The 20,327-nt window shown below is 34.6% G+C and overlaps 1 protein-coding gene and 1 pseudogene across 1 annotated transcript in view; one reads left to right on the forward strand and one right to left on the reverse strand.

The window, feature by feature from the left end:
- Positions 1-20,327, forward strand: part of LOC105491959 (serine/arginine repetitive matrix protein 1-like) — a 159,868-nt gene that overhangs the window by 57,277 nt on the left and 82,264 nt on the right. The window lies entirely within an intron of this gene.
- LOC105491961 (tRNA methyltransferase 10 homolog A pseudogene) lies at positions 18,986-20,114 on the reverse strand (annotated as a pseudogene).

Consider the following 20,327-nt stretch of genomic DNA (forward strand, 5'->3'; position numbering starts at 1 on the left):
TGATTTGTATTTCTCTAATGACCAATGATGATGAGCTTTTTTTTCATAGGTTGGTTGGCTGCATAAATGTCTTCTTTTGAGAAGTGTGTGTTCATACCATTTGCCCACTTTTTGATGGGGTTGTTTTTTTCTTGTAAATTTGTTTAGGTTCCTTGTAGATTCTGGATATTAGCCCTTTGTCAGATGGATAGATTGCAAAAATTTTCTTCCATTGTGTACGTTGCCTGTTAACTCTGATGATAGTTTCTTTTGTTGTGCAGAAGCTCTTTAGTTTAATTAGATTCCATTTGTCAAATTTGGCTTTTGTTGCCATTGCTTTTGGTTTTAGTCATGAAGTCTTTGCCCATGCCTATGTCCTGAATGGTATTGCCTAGGTTTTCTTCTAGGTTTTTTATGGTTTTAGGTCTTAGGTTTAAGTCTTTAATCCATGTTGAGTTAATTTGTGTATAAAGTGTAAGGAAGGGGTCCAGTTTCAGTTTTCTGCATTTGGCTAGCCAGTTTTTCCAATACCATTTATTCAATAGGGAATCCTTTCCCTATTGCTTGTTTTTGTCAGGTTTGTCAGAGATCAGATGGTTGTAGATGTGCAGCATTATTTCTGAGGCCTGTGTTTTGTTCCATTGGTCTATATATGTTTTGGTACCAGTACCATGCTGTTTTGGTTACTGTAGCCCTGTAGTATAGTTTGAAATCAGGTAGCATGATGCCTCCAGCTTTTTTCTTTGTGCTTAGAATTGTCTTGGCTATACAGGCTCTTTTTTGGTTCCATATGAAGTTTAAAGTAGCTTTTTGTAATTCTGTGAAGAAAGTCAGTGGTAGCTTGATGGAGATAGCATTGAATCTATAAATTACTTTGGGCATTATGGCCATTTTCACAACATTGATTCTTCCTATCCCTGAGCATGGAATGTTTTTCCATTTGTTTCTGTCCTCTCTTATTTCCTTGAGCAGTGATTTGTAGTTCTCCTTGAAGAGGTTCTTCACATCTCTTGTCAGTTGTATTCCTAGGTATTTTATTCTCTTAGTAGCAATCGTGAATGGGAATTCACTCGTGATTTGGCTGTTTGTCTATTAGTGGCTTATAGGAATGCTTGTGATTTTTACACATTGATTTTGTATCCTGAGACTTTGCTGAAGTTGCTTATCAGCTTAAGGAGATTTTGGGCTGAGATGATGGGGTTTTCTAAATATACAATCATGTCATCTGCAAACAGAGACAATTTGACTTCCTCTCTTTCTATTTGAATACCTTTATTTCTTTCTCTTGCCTGATTGCCCTGACCACAACTTCCAATACTATGTTGAATAGGACTGGTGAGAGAGAGAGCATTCTTGTCTCATGCCGATTTTCCAAGGGAATACTTCCAGCTTTTGCCCATTCAGTATGATATTGGCTGTGGGCTTGTCATAAACAGCTCTTATTGTTTTGAGATATGTTCCATCAATACCTAGTTTATTGAGAGTTTTTAGCGTGAAGAGTTGGTAAATTTTATCGAAGGTCTTTTCGGCATCTATTGAGGTAATCGTGTGTTTTTTTTGTCATTGGATCTGTTTATGTGACGTATTACATTTATTGATTTGCGTATGTTGAACCAGCCTTGCATCCCAGGGATGAAGCCAACTTAATTGTGGTGGATGAGCTTTTTGATATGCTGCTGGATTCAGTTTGCCAGTATTTTATTGAGGATTTTTGCATCTATGTTCATCAGGGATATTGGCCTGAAATTTTCTTTTTTGTGTTGTGTCTCTGCCAGGTTTTGGTATCAGGATGATGCTGGTCTCATAAAATGAGTTAGAGAGGAGTCCCTCTTTTTCTATTGTTTGGAATAGTCTCAGAAGGAATGGTACCAGCTCCTCTTTGTACCTCTGGCAGAATTTGTCTGTGAATCTGTTTGGTCCTGGGCTTTTGTTGGTAGGCTATTAATTACTGCCTCAGTTTCAGAACTTGTTATTGTGTTCAGGGATTCCACTTCTTCGTATTGGGAGGGTGTGTGTGTCCCAGAATTTACCCATTTCTTCTAGATTTTCTAGTTTATTTGCAGAGAGGTGTTTATAGCATTCTCTGATGGTAGTTTGTATTTCTGTGGGATCAGTGGTGAATATTGCCTTTATCATTTTTTATTGTGTCTATTTTATTCTTCTATCTTTTCTCCTTTGTTAGTCTGGCTAGCAGTCTATCTATTTTGTTAATCATTGCAGAAAACCAGCTTGTGGATTCATTGATTTTTTTGAATAATTTTTGTGTGTGTGTGTGTGTGTGTGTGTGTGTGTCTATCTCCTTCAGTTCTGCTCTGATCTTAGTTTTCTTGTCTTCTGGTAGCTTTTGAATATGTTTTTGTTATTTTTGTTATTTATCCAGTAGTCATTCAGGAGCAGGTTGTTCAGTTTCCATGTAGTTGTGCGGTTTTGAGTGAGTTTCTTAATCCTGAGTTCTAATTTGATTGCACTGTGGTCTGAGAGACTGTTTGTTATGATTTCTGTTCTTTTGCATTTGTTGAAGAGTGTTGTACTTCTAATTACGCGGTCCCAATTTTAGAATAAGTGTGATGTGGTGCTGAGAAGAATGTATATTCTGTTGATTTGGGGTGGAGAGTTCTGCAGATGTCTATTAGGTCCACTTGGTCCAGAGCTGAGTTCAAGTCCTGAACATCCTTGTTAATTTTCTGTCTTGTTGATCTCTCTAATATCGACAGTGGATTGTTAAATTCCCCCGTTATTATTATGTGGGAGTCTATGTCTCTTTGTAGGTCTCTAAGAACTTTGTTTATGAATCTGGGTGCTCCTGTATTGGGCATATACATTTAGGATAGTTAGCTCTTCTTGTTGCATTGATCCCTTTACCATTATGTAATGCCCTTCTTTGTCGTTTTTGATCTTTGTTGGTTTAAAGTCTGTTTTATCAGAGACTAGGTTTGCAACCCCTGCTTTTTCTTGCTTTCCACTTGCTTGGTAAATATTCCTACATCCCTTTATTTTAAGCCTGTATGTTTCTTTTTACGTGAAATGGGTCTCCTGAATACAGCACACTGATGGGTCTTGACTCTATCTAATTTGCCAGTTTGTGTCTTTTAGTTGGGGCAATTAGTCCATTTATATTTAAGGTTAATATTGTTATTTGTGAATTTGATCCTGTCATGATGCTAGCTGGTTATTTTGCCTGTTAGTTGATGCAGTTTGTTCATAGTATCGCTGGTCTTACAATTTGGTATGTTTTTGCAGTGGCTGATACCAGTTTTTCCTTTCCATGTTTAGTGCTTCCTTCAGGAGCTCTTGTCAGGCAGGCCTGGTGGTGACAAAATCTCTCAGCATTTGCTTGTCTGTAAAGGATTTTATTTCTCCTTTGCTTATGAAGCTTAATTTGGCTGGATGTGAAATTCTGGGTTGAAAATTCTTTTCTTTAAGAATGTTGAATATTGGCCCCCACTCTCTTCTGGCTTGTAGGGTTTCTGCAGAGAGATCTGCTGTTAGTCTGATGTGTTTCCCTTTGTGGGTAACCCGACGTTTCTCTCTGGCTGCCCTTAACATTGTTTCCTTCATTTCAACCCTGGTGAATCTGAGGATTATGTGTCTTGGGGTTGCTCTTCTCAAGGAGTATCTTTGTGGTGGTCTCTGTATTTCCTGAATTTGAGTGTTGGCCTGTCTTGCTAGGGTGGGGAAGTTCTCCTAGATAATATCCTGAAGTGTGTTTTCTAACTTGGTTCCATTCTCCCTGTCACTTTTAGATACACCAATCAAACGTAGGTTTCGTCTCTTCACATCGTCCCATATTTCTTGGAGGCTTTGTTCGTTCCTTTTCATTCTTTTTTCTCTAATCGTGTCTTCATGCTTTCTTTCATTAAGTTGATCTTCAATCTCTGATATCCTTTCTTCCGCTTGATTGATTCGGCTATCAATACTTGTGTATGCTTCATGAAGTTCTTATGCTGTGTTTTTGAGCTCCATCAGGTCATTTATGTTCTTCTCTAAACTGGTTATTCTAGTTATCGTTTCATCTAACCTTTTTTCAAGGTTCTTAGCTTCCTTGCATTGAGTTAGAAGATGCTCCTTTAGCTCGGAGGAGTTTGTTATTACCCACCTTCTGAAGCCTACTTCTATCAATTTGTCAAACTCATTCTCCATCCCATTTTGTTCCCTTGCTGATGAGGAGTTGTGATCCTTTGGAGGAGAAGAGGCATTCTGTTTTTTGGAATTTTCAGCCTTTTGCGCTGTCTTTTCCTTATCTTCATGGATTTATCTACCTTTTGTCTTGGATTTTGGTGACCTTCAGATGGGGTTTTTGTGTGGTTGTCCTTCTTGTTGATGTTCATGCTATTCCTTTCTGCTTGTTAATTTTCCTTCAACAGTCAGGCCCCTCTGCTGCAGGTTCTTCTGGAGTTTGCTGGATATCAACACCAGACCCTGTTTGCTTGAGTGTCACCAGCGGAGTCTGCAGAACAGCAAAGATTGCTGCCTGTTCTTTCCTCTGGAAGCTTCGTCCCAGAGGGGCACCTGCCAGATCCCAGCCAGAGCTCTTCTTTATGAGTTGTCTGTCCAACCCTGCTGTCCAACTGTGTCTCCCAGTCAGGAGGCACGGGGTTCAGGGACCCACTTGAGGAGGCAGTGTGTCCCTTAGCAGAGCTCGAGGGCTGTGCTTGGAGATGCGCTGCTCTCTTCAGAGCTGGCAGGCAGGAAGTCTGCTGAAGCTGCACCCACAGCTACTGCTTCTCCCAAGTACTCTGTCCCAGGGAAATGTGAGTTTGATGACTGGGGCTGCTACCTTTCTTTCAGAGATGCCCTACCCAGAGAGGAGGAATCTCGAGAGGCAGTCTGGCTACAGTGGCTTTGCCACACTGCCTTGGGCTCCATCCAGTTGGAACTTCCTAGAGGCTTTGTTTATACTGTGGGGGATACTGCCTACTCAATCCTCAGTAATGGCAGACGCCCTCCCCCCACCAAGCTCAAGCATACCAGGTTGACTTCAGACTGCTGTGCTGTCAGCGACAATTTCAAGTCAGTGGATCTTAGCTTGCTGGGCTCCATTGGGGTGGAATCCGCTATAGACCACTTGGGCCATGACTTTAGCCCCCTTTCCAGGGGAGTGAATGGTTCTCTCTGGCTGGTGTTCCAGGCACCACTGGGGTATGAAAAAGAGAACCACTTAAGAACAGGCTATACTTCTCTTGAAAAATTTCTTGGAGTTTATAGGATGAAAATCAGGTCCTAGATTAAATACTTTGTAATTCAGATCAAGTCATTCTTCATTCAGTAGAACCTGTATACTTCCTCTTGTTGAGTAAAAAGGATACTATTAATAAAATAAAATTATATATTTTTTGTTTGAGCTTATTAAAATTTCAATGATTAGTCTACTTTTAAAGGGACGTTTCTTTGAGTAATTGAGCATTGTCAATATGTGAAAATGGGACTGTGGGTTTAACAGCTTTTTCAAGTGGATGTGGTGTTCTTCAAAAAGAGCACAATATAGAAGTGTTCATTAACAAAAAAGTAGAGAGTAACCAAAACAAATCTATTTCCAGGCTTCAAAAATGCAAAAGTAAACAACTAATCCTGAGTATTAAAAACTAAAATTGTAAGCAAACTTTAGTTTTGAGCATGTGGAAACTATTATAGTAATACGAATATGTGTAGTTCAGTTTTTAAATAGGTAGATCACATTTTCTGTTTGATTTATATGATTTACATGGAATTTAATAGGATCTATATATTACTGAAAATAGTAGTGAATGTGAATTTGTCTTTTTAAAGTTCTCTGATTCGTAACATTGAGACCTCAGGTACAGTAATGCTTAATTGTCTTTCCATAAATAGAGCGGATTTTTAAAAACTTCTGCTAGGAGAATTGTCAGTTTATACTGAGTCATCATTGATGAGTAATATTCTAGAATTTCTTTCTTTTAGTTTAGACTTCTTAAATGTTATTTTGTCTAATTTTTCAAGCACAGTATATTATATTTTAAGTGTTATGTTGAAGATGTATAGTAGCAGTTGTTGCAGAATTTTTTTTCTATAGAAGATCACACATTTCTTGGCATCAAGTTGGATATTTTTCTTTTTGTTAAACATTAAGAATTACTGGGCAGTAACAGCAGACATGGAGATTCTAACATGCATGTCTAAATAGAAGCATTGTTTTAGAGGTCCTTTGGAAATTTCCTTTGGAAAATTTAATATATACTTATATATACTTTCACATTCTTTGATGGGGTTATGTATACACTGACAACTAACTAAGTTATTACCAAAACATACAATGTAGAAATAGAAATTAAGGGTCCTTTCAGCATCATGCAGTGTGGGCAATTATTTGAGATATATTCCCACATATGTGAATATTAGTGTGACTATATATCTTTATGTTTTCTATTTTAATGATTTACACAGTGGAGTCATATCATACATTTGCTTTACTTAAATACATATGCATATAAAGATTTGGCCAAAAAGAAAGAGAAATTAAAATATTTCGCTCAATGAATGTGTGTCCTGGAGTGAATGTGAGATGTAAATCTGCTATTCCTGTCAGTCTCAGTTCTTTTATGTGTGCTAGGCTGAGTGTGTTTCTTGGGTTTAAAGTTATGTATTTGTTTTGATATACAGTATGAAATATAAGCCAACTAATTCATCTAGTACACAACCAAAGTAAAAAGATAACTGGTATGAGAGAAAGTATGTCAGTCTTCAACATGCCATTGCCATAAGTGATTTTGACCACATGCAAATTTTTCTTATGTGCTGACTTTAGATCCTAATCTCCAAGAGGCCACTTAAGTGTAGTGAGTTTTTTGGGTTTAATTAAAAATTTTTAATAGTCTGGTAGACTGTGTTAATCTACTTTAAGTCTACTTTAATAAATTTCTTCACCAGTCTGTACCATGATAATCTCTTAGATGTACATCTTAGGAAGTCTGAAGAAGCGTAATACTGTGGATGAAATTATCAGCTTTGACATCAGTCCCCTTTCAGCTCTGACCAGTTTCTTTACTGCTACCACCCTACATTATGTGGGAATTTTTTTTTTTTTTTTTTTTTTTTTTTGAGGCGGAGTCTTGCTCTGTTGTTCAGGCTGGAGTGCGGTGGCACAATCTCAGCTCACTGCAAGCTCCACCTCCCGGGTTCACACCATTCTCCTACCTCAGCCTCCTGAGTAGCTGGGATTACAGGCACCCGCCACCACGCCTGGCTAATTTTTTTTGTATTTTTAGTAGAGATGGAGTTTCTCTGTGTTAGCCAGGATGGTCTTGATCTCTCGACCTCGTGATCCACCCACCTCGGCCTCCCAAAGTGCTGGGATTACAGCCATGAGTCACTGCACCTGGCCGGTTGTTTTGTTTTTATATACTTAAATACCAAAATGCTTTCAAAATGCATATTATTTAGTATATCTGTCATAATTGCTACTCACTAAATAGTTGAGGATTAAATGAGCAATGTAATTATATCTGTGTCACATAGATATAATTGCCACCATTTTAAATATAAAGAAACTGAAGTACAGATGAAGGCAAATGTATCATCTTGGAAATAAAAAATCTGGGTTCATATTATATTTCTGAAATTGTATGATCTTTGGAAAATCCCTTAGTCTCCTTGAGCCTCTGCTTTCTCATCCGTAAAATGGGGATCTTATCTCCCTGAAAGTGTTATTGGGAGAACTGAGTGAAATCAACATTGTGGAAATACGTTGAAACTGTAAGTTTCCGTACAAAGATGAAGCCAGAATTATAGTATTCTAATACACTACCAATTGTAAGACCATCAGTCTAATAACTTTGGAAAAGAGCAATTCGGTGGTCTTTCTACTGTTTCTACACAGTCTCAGGTCTGGAGACACTAGGTCTACTTACCACTATGTCTGTATCACATTACTAACATTTATCGTAAAAGCAATTTTGAAAAACTCTTGTTCTCATGAGCCTAAATTTCAAAGATAATTTTAGACCTGTAATATATTGTAGAGGTCTTTTGAATAATAATTCAAAAAATCTCAGAGAAGGTGGACACAGTGGCACATGCCTCTAGTCCTAGTTACTCAAGAGGCTGAGGAGTGGGGATCGCTTAAGCCCCAAGTTCAAGGACAGCTTGGGCAACATGTCAAGACCTTGTCTCTTTGAAAAAAGAAATGCAGATAACGAATTATTTTTTCTTATTTTTCCTTCTAGTTGAAACTTATTCAAGTTTGTAAACTACAAAAAGTGGTATGTAATAGGTCACCCACATAGTCTCATTCTTCCTGCTTTAACCCAATTTTCACCAGAATATGGCATGAAAGTCTTGGTGGCCAATTTGTTTATATCATTCAACTCTTCTGATAAGAAGAATATAAATAAATGTGATTACATTTAAGTTTTATGGCATACATATATGACTGATGATCTTACCTGATTATTATTGCTCAGTAACATTGTAAATTTGTAAGAAAAGTACCTACTTCATTCTTTTAAAATTTGCTTCCCTTTCTAATGAGATCTTTGAGGATATTCTGCAATTACATAGTTACATTTTTTGTCTTAAATATCTAATACAATGTATGTTGAAATAATAGGATTACACTCTGAGACATACAACAAACAAAACTAACAAAAATTAAACCATCGCAGGAGAAAATGTCAAAAGAAAAGTATGTAATGAAGTAAAATTTTAAAAAAAGTTTTGATTAGGATTGTAAAGAACTAACAGGAGATATCACCAGTGTGTTTCTTACTTGGTGCTTTTCTTTCAGGAAGAGTCTTATCAGCTGAAGAAAGTGGCTCTTTTATTTGAACTAAAATCTGATTTCTCTGAAAGACTTAGCAAGAAAGTATCAAACAATTACTTATTCCATTTAGAACCTGAGGATGACTTCAAAAATCTTACTGGAGTTTTAGGGAGGATGATAATAAGACAAACATACTTTATGAGAAGTATATATAAAACAATAATGTGAATCAATTGATAAGATTGCATTTTATCAGTGAGAGATTCAGGAAAATATCTTCATTATATTCTTCAATAAAAAACTATATAATAGTTTGTATTAACTGTGTAATTGAGTGAATCTGCTGTTAGATTTATCTTTGAGTCTGGCTTATAGGTGCCATTGTAGTAAATTTGTTGTTGACTAGTGCATTGCATGGTGGAAGAAGAAATGTAATATTCCAAATAAAATAGTGATATTTCTTTTCTGATAATATAAAAGACTCAGATTATTCTGTCCTAGTTTCTAAACTCACAGAAATACACTGCTAGTGTAATATTTGGTATTTCCACTATGTATTTTAAATACCTTAACTTTACATTACTGTTTGTGGTACAATGAAAAGATGAAGAGTCAGAACATCTGGGTTATGGACTTGGATTTTCTGCTTATTAGTTTTGTATCTCTGACAGTTCACTTAACTTCTTTGGCCCTTAGTGTTCTCGTTTGTAAAATAGGGCTAATAGTATTATACTTACTTCTATAACTCATAGAGTTGTTGTGTAGCTTAAATGAGAATTTATGTGGAAATGCCTTGTGAATTATAAAGTACTGTTTAATATACCACTAAAATACTTTCTTTAGAATGAGAAGGGATATAAAGAAAAACAGTACAAATATAAGTTTTTTATTATTTCTTTTTACATTAATATGAGAGATATCAACCATACTCTTTATTAGAAAGGGTGAGAACACTCCAGAAAGGTCAACTGTTTTGTCTGTTGTCAGATTAGAGAGAAGTTTCATATGGGCCATATATTTCAGGTCATGTATGTCCTTATATTTAAAATTCCCTTCAGATTATAGTCTTGCAATCTTACCTTTTGACCTTGTTTACTTCCTCTGAAAACACTCTGTGTGAGTGTGTTTGTGTGGAGTATATATAAAATGCACATATACATTTTGTCTGGATGTAGAAAAATACTGCAGTAGGCATGGCAAGAGCTAGTTCCTTTTGAGGAGAAGACTTCATTCATTCATTTTTTGTGCAGTTATTTGTGCCAGGCACAAGTTGTCTTTGCTCCAGTATTTGACCATATTAACTATGAAAACTTGGCCATCAGTTTCTTGGTTACATGGTTATTAATTTCTGTTCTTACTATGTACCTTTTCAGCAGATCCTAGAAGTCTTCATTGGATGTAGATATTGATAAGGGATGTACTCTGTTTTCAGTTTATTACCTTGTGTTTAACCATAAATAAGTAAAAATGGTATAAAAAAGAGACAAAAGTGGTATGTTTCTTGGATGTACAGCTGCATGTGAGGAAGATCTTCTGGCATTATCTCTATTCAGTCATCTATTTAGTAAGGCCCAATTTATACTGCAGATAGGAAAGATTTTCTAAAAGTGAAGGGGAAAAAATCACCATTTATTGTTAATATTATCTATCGATTAGCACATATTTATTGATCATATACTCTAAGCCAGACACTATGCTAGATGTTGAGGATAAAGTAAAAGTAAAAAGAGACATGATTTCTGTCCTTGCTTACAGTCTAGTATAAGAGATAGTTGTTAATCAAATAATTTCACAATTAAGTTTAAAATTAAAACAACCATAAACACTAAGGAGAGGTATGTGGTCTTAAGAGAACTCACAACATTTGAGAGAAATAGAAAAAGTAATGATGGTACATATTTGAATGATGAAAAGAAGTGGGGAACTACCATTAGTAATCTGTAACATTATTATATATATCTTATATATCACAGAGTTCTAGTGGTAAGAGTTTTGATACAATTATGATCTCCCACCCATAATTAGCTAGGTAAAGTTAAACAATTTTGATATAATAAAGAATGATTTGAAATCAATTTAAAAAATAATGTTAAACATTAGAGAACAAAACACACAATTTTACTTCATACACTTAAAATCAGTGGAATAAGTTCATATGCTAAATTATCTCTTTACACATGTCACTTTATTATATATAGTGTTTCTTTGCCTTGAAAAGTAGGAAAATAAGACTTTGGGAACTAAGAAGCTTGCCAAATAAAATTCTTCCCCTAAGATATTAATGGAAGCATTAAAGCATTAAAAATTTATATTATTTCTTATTGATGTTTTTACTTTTGTTGAAATTTAAGCTTATAGAGGGAACCCATTAATTTCACTTTAAATTTTACTTTGTTACATGGACTATTTATACAGTATTTTTATTCTTATAAGCAGAGCTTATAATAAATTTAAAACATTTTTAAAAAGGATATTTTGGTTTCATGAAACAAAAGTATTTTCCTTTTCTTCATTTCTTTCATAAGTAAAGCTTAAATCTCAGCTTAAAGTTCTTTAAAATTAAATGGTTAGCCTTTTTGATTACTAATTATACTGTTGTATAATATTAGATCTGTTTCCTCAAGCATTTAATTCAGTGCATCAGCAAGAATTGCTCCAACTAAATGTTTTTCTTAAGTGAAATAAAAGAGATATGTTAATAATACTTAAGTTCTTATTGATTGCTGAATAATTTTATAATTTATAAATAATGTCAACACTTACATACTCTCAGTCTTTCTCCTAGATTTGCAGAGGAAACTGGCCAGACTTTATGACAGCAGCTTTACTTTATCACTCACAGAGCTCCCTGAATGAATTTCATGTTTAATGGGTGCTGGAGGTAAAAATCCTTTGGCTGGTTGGAAGCTGGAGGAATAAAAATGTATGACTTTGAGCTGTATGCTTTAATCATGAGGATAGTGTAGCTTATATTCATGTTTCCTTTTTATTTCGATTTAGATTTATCAAAGAGTAACAATTCATTGCATGTTTAGTAGTTGGAATGGAATATGCAGCACTGGGTGTTACTAGAAATACCAATTGAAAATATTTTTTCTCCTTTTCCTCTCAATTCTTGGACTTAAAACAAGTGTTCCTATAAGTAGTCCTGTATTTAACATCCAGCAGTGTTATGTTGACTTTGAATATATAATAGAACATGAAAGGTAAGTTGTGTTTCAAACTGCATTGTAATTATATACTGAACTACACTGTAATCCTATCTGTCAAATCCTGGTTTATGGTGTTCTCATGAGGGTCAACTATTGTAACTAGAATTAATGAAACATAAAATGCTTTTTCCTGTTTGGATATGGGGGATTCTGTTCCCTTGTACTTTACAAGCTTGAATCTCCCCCTACGCTAAAAATAGTACTTATGTTTAGTAAGAAAAATAGTGCCTTATTAAGGTTGGGAAGCTAATTAATTCCAGGAGACATTAAAAAATAATTTCATCTTTTATTTTAGATTCAGGGTTACATGTGCAGGTTTGTTACCTGGGTTTATTGCATGATGCTGAGGTTTGGGATGTGATTGATCCTGTCACCCAGGTAATGAGCATAGTACCCAGTAGTTAGCTTTTCAGCTTTTGTCCCCTGCCTTCCCTCTCCTCTCTGGTAGTCCTCAGTGTCTATTGTTGCTATCTTTATGTCTATGAGTACCCATTGTTTAGCTCCCACTTATAAGTGAGAATATATAGTGTTTGTTTTTCTGTTCCTGCCTTAATTCACTTAGGATAATGACCTCTTTCTTGTTACAAAGGACTTGATTTTCTTCTTTTTTATGGCTGCATAGTATTACATGGTATGTATATGCCACATTTTCTTTATCCAGATTCACTGTTGGTAGGTAACTAGGTTGATTCCATGTCTTTGATATTGTGGGTGGTGCTGCGATGAACATACAAGTGCATGTGTCTTTTTGGTAGAACGGTTTATTTTCTTTTGGATATATACCCAGTAATGGGATTGCTAGGTTCAATGGTAATTCTGTTTTAAGATCTTTGAGAAGTCTCCAAACTGCTTTCCACAGTGGCTGAAGTAATTTACATTTTCTCTAACAACGTATAAAAATACTCTTTTCTCGGCAGTCTCACCAGCATCTGTTGTTGTTTTTTTACTCTTCAATAATTGCCATTCTGACTTGTATGAGATGGCATCTCACTGCGGTTTTGATTTGCCTTTCTCTGATGATTAGTGATGTTGAGAATTTTTCATATGTTTGTTGGCTGCTTGTATGTCTACAGGAAACATTTGTTAACTGTGTTAGTGAAAGTTCTCAAGAGAAACAGAGCCAATAGGATATACAGTCATGTGTTGCTTAATGATGGGGATACTTCCTGAAAAATGTGTCATTAGGTGACTTTGTCCTTGTGTGAACAGAATAGAGTATACTTACACAAACCTACATGGTATAGCCTACTACATACCTAAGCTATATGGTTTAGCCTATTGCTCCTAGGCCACAAACCTGTACAGCATGTTAATGTACTTAGTACTGTTGACACTTGTAACACAATGGTAATTATTTGTGTATCTAAACATAGAAAAACTACAATAAAAATACAGCATAAAAGATAAAAAATGGTACACCTATATAGGGCACTTACCGTGAGTGGAGTTTTCAGGACTGGAAGTTGCTCTGGTTGAGTCAGTGAATGAGTGGTGAGTGAATATGAAAACTTAGGACATTACTGTATAGTACTGTAGACTTTATAAGCACTGTGCACTTAGGCTATACTAAATTTATAAAGAAATATTTTTCTTCCTTCAAAAATAACCTTTTTAATAAATATTTTAAAGTTGATAAATTAACTTTTTTACTTTATAAACTTTTAAAAAACTTTTTGACTCTTTTGTAATAACACTTAGCTTAAAACACAGTAACACTTAGCTTAAAACATAAACACATTATACAGCTGCACAAAAGTCCTTTATTTCCTTATTCTATGAGCTTTTCCCTATTTTTTAATTTTTTACTGTTAAAACTTTTTTTATTAAAAACTGAGATACAGACATACATTAGCCTAGTCCTAATTAAGGTTAGGATCATCAATATCATTGTCTTCCATCCCACATCTTGTCCCACTGGCATGTCTTCAAGGGCTATAACATGCATGGAGCTATCATCTTCTATGATAATAATGCCTTCTTTTGGAGTATCTCCTGAAGGACTTGCCTGAGGCTCCTGAAGGAGCTCACTGTAAGATAACAATAAAAAGTCTAGTATTAGTTGATACATAAGCCAGTAACATAGTCATTTATTATCATTATCAAGTATTATGTACTATATATCAGTGGTCCCCAACCTTTTTGGCACCAGGGACCGGTTTTGTGGAAGACAATTATTCTGTGGACCAGGGATGATGGGGCATGGTTTTGAGATAAAACTGTTCCACCTCAGATCATCAGGCATTAGATTCTCATAAGGAGTGTGCAGCCTATATCCCTTGCATGCATAGTTCACAATAGGGTTTGTGCTTCTGTAAGAATCTAATGCCACCGCTGATATGACAGGAGGTGGAGCTCAGGTGATAATGCTTGCTGGCCAGCCGCTAACCTCCTGCTTTGTGGCCCAGTTCCTAACGGGCCACGGACTGGTACTGGTCCATGGCTCGGGATTTGGGGACCCCTGCTGTACATATTTGTATGTAGTGCATTATGATGGCTACAGTGTCACTAGGCAATTGGAATTTTTCAGTTCCATATAATCTTTTGAGACCGCAGTCATATATGAGATCCATCATTACCTAAATATTGTTAAGTAGCACCTGACTGTAAGGGACATTTATTCTGAGGAATTAGCAGAGAAGTCCTATGATCTGCTCCTTGCAAGATGGAGACTGGTGGAAAGCTGGTGGTGTAATGTGATTCTGACTCTGAAGGACTGAGAACGAGGTGAGCTGATGGTGTAAATCCCAGTCCAGCGGCAGGAGAAGACCTATATTCTAGCTCAAACAGGCAGGCAGGAAGCAAAAAGGTGTGAATTCTTCCTTCCTTCACCTTTTGTTTTATTCAGGCCTTCAATTAATTGGATGATGGCCAACCACATTGGGGAGGGCAATGTACTTTACCGAGTCTACTGATTCAAATGCTAAGCTCATCCAGAAATGCCCTCATAGACACACTCAGAAACAACATTTAATCTTAGCACTCCGTGGCCCCATTCAAATTGACACATAAAATTAAGCATCACATGAATTTAAGTTGTATGTATATTTTATGAAAGGTGATAGAGGTCAGGAGTGTCTCAATAATTTTGCCAAAAAATAAAAAGAAGAGAATTACTGCCATTTCCTGTCATTTGTACCACCATCTGAAATAATTTAACCCAAAGCCTTATTATGTAATAACAGTTGTGCAGGTCAACTAGAACAATAATAAACAATCAGACTTCTTTAATCTGGGCATTTCTGTCACACACGGAGTGATATAACTAAGAGTTGTATGGATGAATAGCACAGAGAGACCTAATTCTTCCACATTCTTTGCATGATAACTTGGAGAGAACACTGAATGAATTGATATTTCTGGCTAATATATAGGTTTTAGATTTTTGTGAATTAAAAACATTAATGTGAGCAAAGCTGCAACTTATATAGAGAATCAGTTTTCTGTTCAGAGTCTTGGGATATCTAAAATAAAATAGCTGGAAGATTTTATGTGTTGATTATAAGACCCATTAAAAGTCACAACCACCTAGTAGAAAAGCTTCCATTTTTGAAAAATGAGGTTCTTTGAGAACCATGGATCATTGACTAGCTGATCATGTATTTACTTTATTCTTTCTTTTTCTGGCTTTTCTATGGGCAAGGAGGAGGAGTTAGATGACACTAAGGGAATACAGATTTCAGATGTGCAGAGTTTTGACACTTTGATACAAAGAAATGATTATTCTAAATAACTTATTACATATGCATTTGAAAGAAGAAATGAAACTTGATTAAAAGTTTGAAACTTAAAAGAATTGCAGTGAAATCAGAGACTCTTTAGTTCAGCCTGTACGAATGAGGAAACCTAGATAAACAGAACACACAAAGTTAATATAAACTGGTTCTAGAAAGTTAATAAAAACTGCCATGACCCTGGGTCCAGTGCTGTTTTCAGTATTTTATTTAATGTATTTTTAATCGTTCTAACTTACCTATAAGATAAACTCATGTTTGTCTCAATTCATTCTATTTAGAATCTAAGTAAAATAACACATTTTTGAGATATTTTGGTTGGATCTTTGAAAATTAATTGTAAAACGTCACATAAATTAGGAACTCTACAAGCATATGGTATCATTTTTTTTGCTCTAGTTTCTTATTTTCTCAATGTTTTACATATTCATCAAGACTATACATAAGATAGTTGATCCCTTGGGTTTAGCTCTATAGGTATAAAGATTTAAATACAGTTTACTTTCAAAAAGTTATTTAAAAATTTTAAAAAGGAAATACTTCAAAGAAATGAAAATGAAACGTTTAAAATAGGAAATATTAAAAATTTTAAATAGGGAAAAATTGCAAACATACTGAAAAAGCAGACTAACCAATATTAACAATATTTTAACCAGATTTAAAATGTTAAGTATTTTGACGTTTGCTTTATATTTATTTTTGTTGTAAAGAAATAAAAGTTCCTAAAGATTCTTGAGTTCCTTCACATCCCATTCTGTCTCATTTTACTTCTTCAGAGATAACCACTTTCCTGAAGTTGGTATGTATTCTTCCTCCAGCTTTATTTATTTGATTGTATATATTTATATTTATGTATTCATAAATTTATATACCTGCTCTACCAGTATGGTATCTGCTAGCCACATGTGGCTATTTAAATTAATTAAAAGAAAACACATTCAGTTTCTTTGGAGTACTAGCCACATTATAAGTGTTTAATATTCTTTAATATCCACATATCGCTAGAGGCTGCTGTATTAGACAATGCAGATACTGAACATTTTCATTATTGCAGAGCGTTCTGGTGTATACTATTGTTTGCATGTTCTTAAACTTATATAAATTGTATCATGCTGTACATATTCTGGAGCTTGTTTTTTTTACTCAGCATTATGTTTTTGAGATTTATCTACAGTGATACGCATAGTGTTTCATTATATAAATGTGCTGCATTTTATTTATTCACTTATTTATGGATGTTTAGTCTATTTCTAGGTATTAAATGTTAAAACAATGCTGTAAGGAATACTTTTATGCTTGTTCCTTTGCCAGGCATGTGTAAAGGTTTCTTTAGGGTGTGTGCTTATTGGTTGTAATCATTATCAACTTTGCATGATGTAGTCAGCCATTCCCCAAAGTAGCAATACCAGTTTATGTTTCACTAGCAGTGGGTAAGATTTCCTTTTCCTCATATACTTGCTTATACTTAATATTATTAGAATATAGTGTGAAATGTTGTTTTGCTTTCATTTGCATTTCCCTAATAGTGAGGATGAGCAACCTTTCATATGTTTATTGTCCATTTACATTTCATTTCTTTTGTTTTTACCTTTTTCTTATTTCATTTTTTAATAATCATTCATTTTTGGTCATATGCATTGTAAACTTGTACCATTTTGTGGCTTATCTTTTTTTGTAATTAATAAAAATTAAACTTTTATTTGGAATGATTTTCCCCCACCTTTAATAATTAAACAGGGCCCTATTTTACATTACATAATTTAAGTAAAAGGCATAATATTTCATGCTAATAAACCACATTTACTGAGAAAAACATGAACCTTTGAAAAAATACAACTTAAGACATAAGCTTTGTTATTTTAAAATTGTAGGGCTTGTCTTTACTTACATATCTTGCCTATAGACCTCACCTTAAAATAGGTAACTATGATAGATTACTAAGAATAAAGTAACAAAAACAGACAGTAAATATCAGTACTAAATCCAATAAACTTTCTGTGTGTGTATATATGTTAGTATGTAACATATATAGTATATTACACATTTTAAAAATATAAGTTTTATGTATTAAAAAGAAGACAAAGAACAGCAACTCATTTTACCCAAACTCAATGAAGGCTACTGAAATCTTTTAGCTGTGACAGAGACTGATCATTTTACCTTAAACATTTAACTGCATATACAATTACGGATAGAAAACTAAAACAGCTCCCTTTTACACTATTATGTCTTACCAACATTCCCATACAAACGTTTAGTTAAGGATTTTTGTACTTAATAAAATTCAAATTGTTCTTAGGGTGTTCAACGCAACCATTCAAGTAGTACAATAAGTATTCAGTATTACAGAATAATAAAGTATTTCAGTATTATTCAAGTAATACAGATATATGGCAAATCAATCATGTTATCATTAGTTAATAACTGAGAACCATACACGATGAGGACAGATATAAATATATTTATATGCATATTTTCACATGTGTATTTGATTTATAGAAACATAAATTAGTATGCGTATTCTTATAGGAGAGGAGGCAGATGCACATATAAACTTTATTCATCTTAAGAGCCAACAAATTGAAAAATTATATGGAAAAAAAACCCACAGCTGCTAAAAGCTGTTCCATTTTAAATGCAGGTAAAGACAAAATTGATCTTTCAATAGCAACAGCCTTATAAAATAATTTAGTCTGCAAAATTCAATTTTATAATTGGAGTAACTTATCACCATTGTAAGAATTAAGAAAATGCATTAAAGAGATTCTCAACTCTTCCGTAATTACTTCAGAACCATAAAAAGGCATCACAAAGAAGGAACAGATATGCGTTCCATAGTCCAAAAGAAATGAACTAAGTCTATCAAACTGATACTTCTTCCTAAAATTACTACATTTCTTTCAAGTAACTAAGTTAAACATAAAAACTGCAAATAGAGGGTAACCTACCATACACAATATTCTGATAGATTGACAGTATATTTATGAATATGTGCCTTCACAGATACGTAGGCAATAGATCATAAAGATGTTGATGTGACTATAAAATTAAAAAACTGAGAGGTCAGAAGGCACATTCTAAAGAGTATGAAAATATATTAATAAAGTAAAATTATCTAGAAACTACTATTTGAGGCTTTAAAAACGAACAAAAATACACATTTAAATCTTATTCTAAATCAAAAATATTTTCTTACAAAGTTTAAAGGACATTTTTATTATTATTTAGGTCCAAAAAAAGTTTTTAAATGTCACAGCAGAAATAACAGAAAATAAAATGTTCAATATTCTATACAGCACCTTGCTTTCTCCTAATTTTTCCTTAAACTAAAAGGAAACCAGGTAACATTAGTGTGGCAGAGAGTTCACTGTAGATTCAGTGTGATTTTCCTTATCCTGCTTTTCTTCACGTGGTGAATCTAGTTCATTTCTGCTATCTTCCGTCTCACTGGAATCACTGTCCGATCCACATTCCTCCATCCTGACAGACTGATTGTCATAAGAAGCACTTTCACAGGTTTTGTCTGTGGGAACAGCTCCTTTCCATTGGGGCAAGATAGTAAAAAATGCTTCTTGCCAGTCTCTTGTTTCCAGGTATTCCAGAATAATCTCAAACACATGATTAACTGCCAAAACTTTTCGACTATTCATCTTCACAAAATTTCCAAGCGGGAGCTGTGCATGATTGATTCCATAATCTGATGCTTGTTTATATGTGAGTCCCTTGTGATGGTTGTGATCTACTAATCCTCCAATCACATAAGCCTTTGATTCATCTAATTCCTTCAGTATATTAGGTGAATCTGATGTAAGATAAATCAGGTCTTCTTTTTTTTATGAGTTCACTATAGTGCTCTGGTTTGATATGGATATCCTTCCAGTTGACCCATCCTTTGTCATTTTCATCCATGTTGTTGTTCAGCTGACCTCCATGGCTTGTCAAGTAAAACTGCACAGGATGCAGTGCCCGTCGGTTTTCTGCATAACATCGTTGAATCTGCTTATGAAGTTTCTTAATGTCCTTTAATACCATCAAGTCATCAAAACTACAGTCAATAATGAGGTGAAGGGTGCTATGAACAACATCTCTTCGAACACGTTTTCTGTCATTTCCATCTGAGTTTGATTCCATTTGACATTGTCGCTCCAATTTTTTCCTCTAGCGTTTTTCTTTCCGCTTTTGTTTGTGGAGTTCCCATTGCTCTTCCCATTGTTTCTGTTTTATTAGTTTTTTCATTTGTCGTTTAGATACTGGTTCACACCCTTTACCTAATCTTGGCTTCTGGCTTTCCTCTTGATGTTCATTTATGCCTTGCTTTTTGTCAACATTAGAAGTTTCAAAAAATGCTGGCAACATTTCAGATGACATTATTTGGTGCCTCGAGCTGAGGAGTTGATAGGGAAGTGAAATCTCAGAAAGAAAGCCTTTCTAGGTTGGCCTGGTTACTGCTCACGCTTCCTTCCACAGAAATTTCATTTCCCAGAGGCAGGGGCGGTAGTTACACCGGCTTATCTTTTTACTTTGTGATGTATGGATGTATAGAGGTTTCAAAACTTACTGTGTAAATATTTTTGGCCTTACCCTTTAAGGCTTCTACTTTTTTGGGTCTTAAGAAAGTTTTTCCTATTTTGATGTCATAGGGTTAATTTTCATTTTTTCTTCTAAAAATGTTACAACTTTTGCTTTCTA

The sequence above is a fragment of the Macaca nemestrina genome, chromosome 6, assembly GCF_043159975.1.
Source record: "Macaca nemestrina isolate mMacNem1 chromosome 6, mMacNem.hap1, whole genome shotgun sequence".
NCBI lineage: Eukaryota > Metazoa > Chordata > Mammalia > Primates > Cercopithecidae > Macaca > Macaca nemestrina.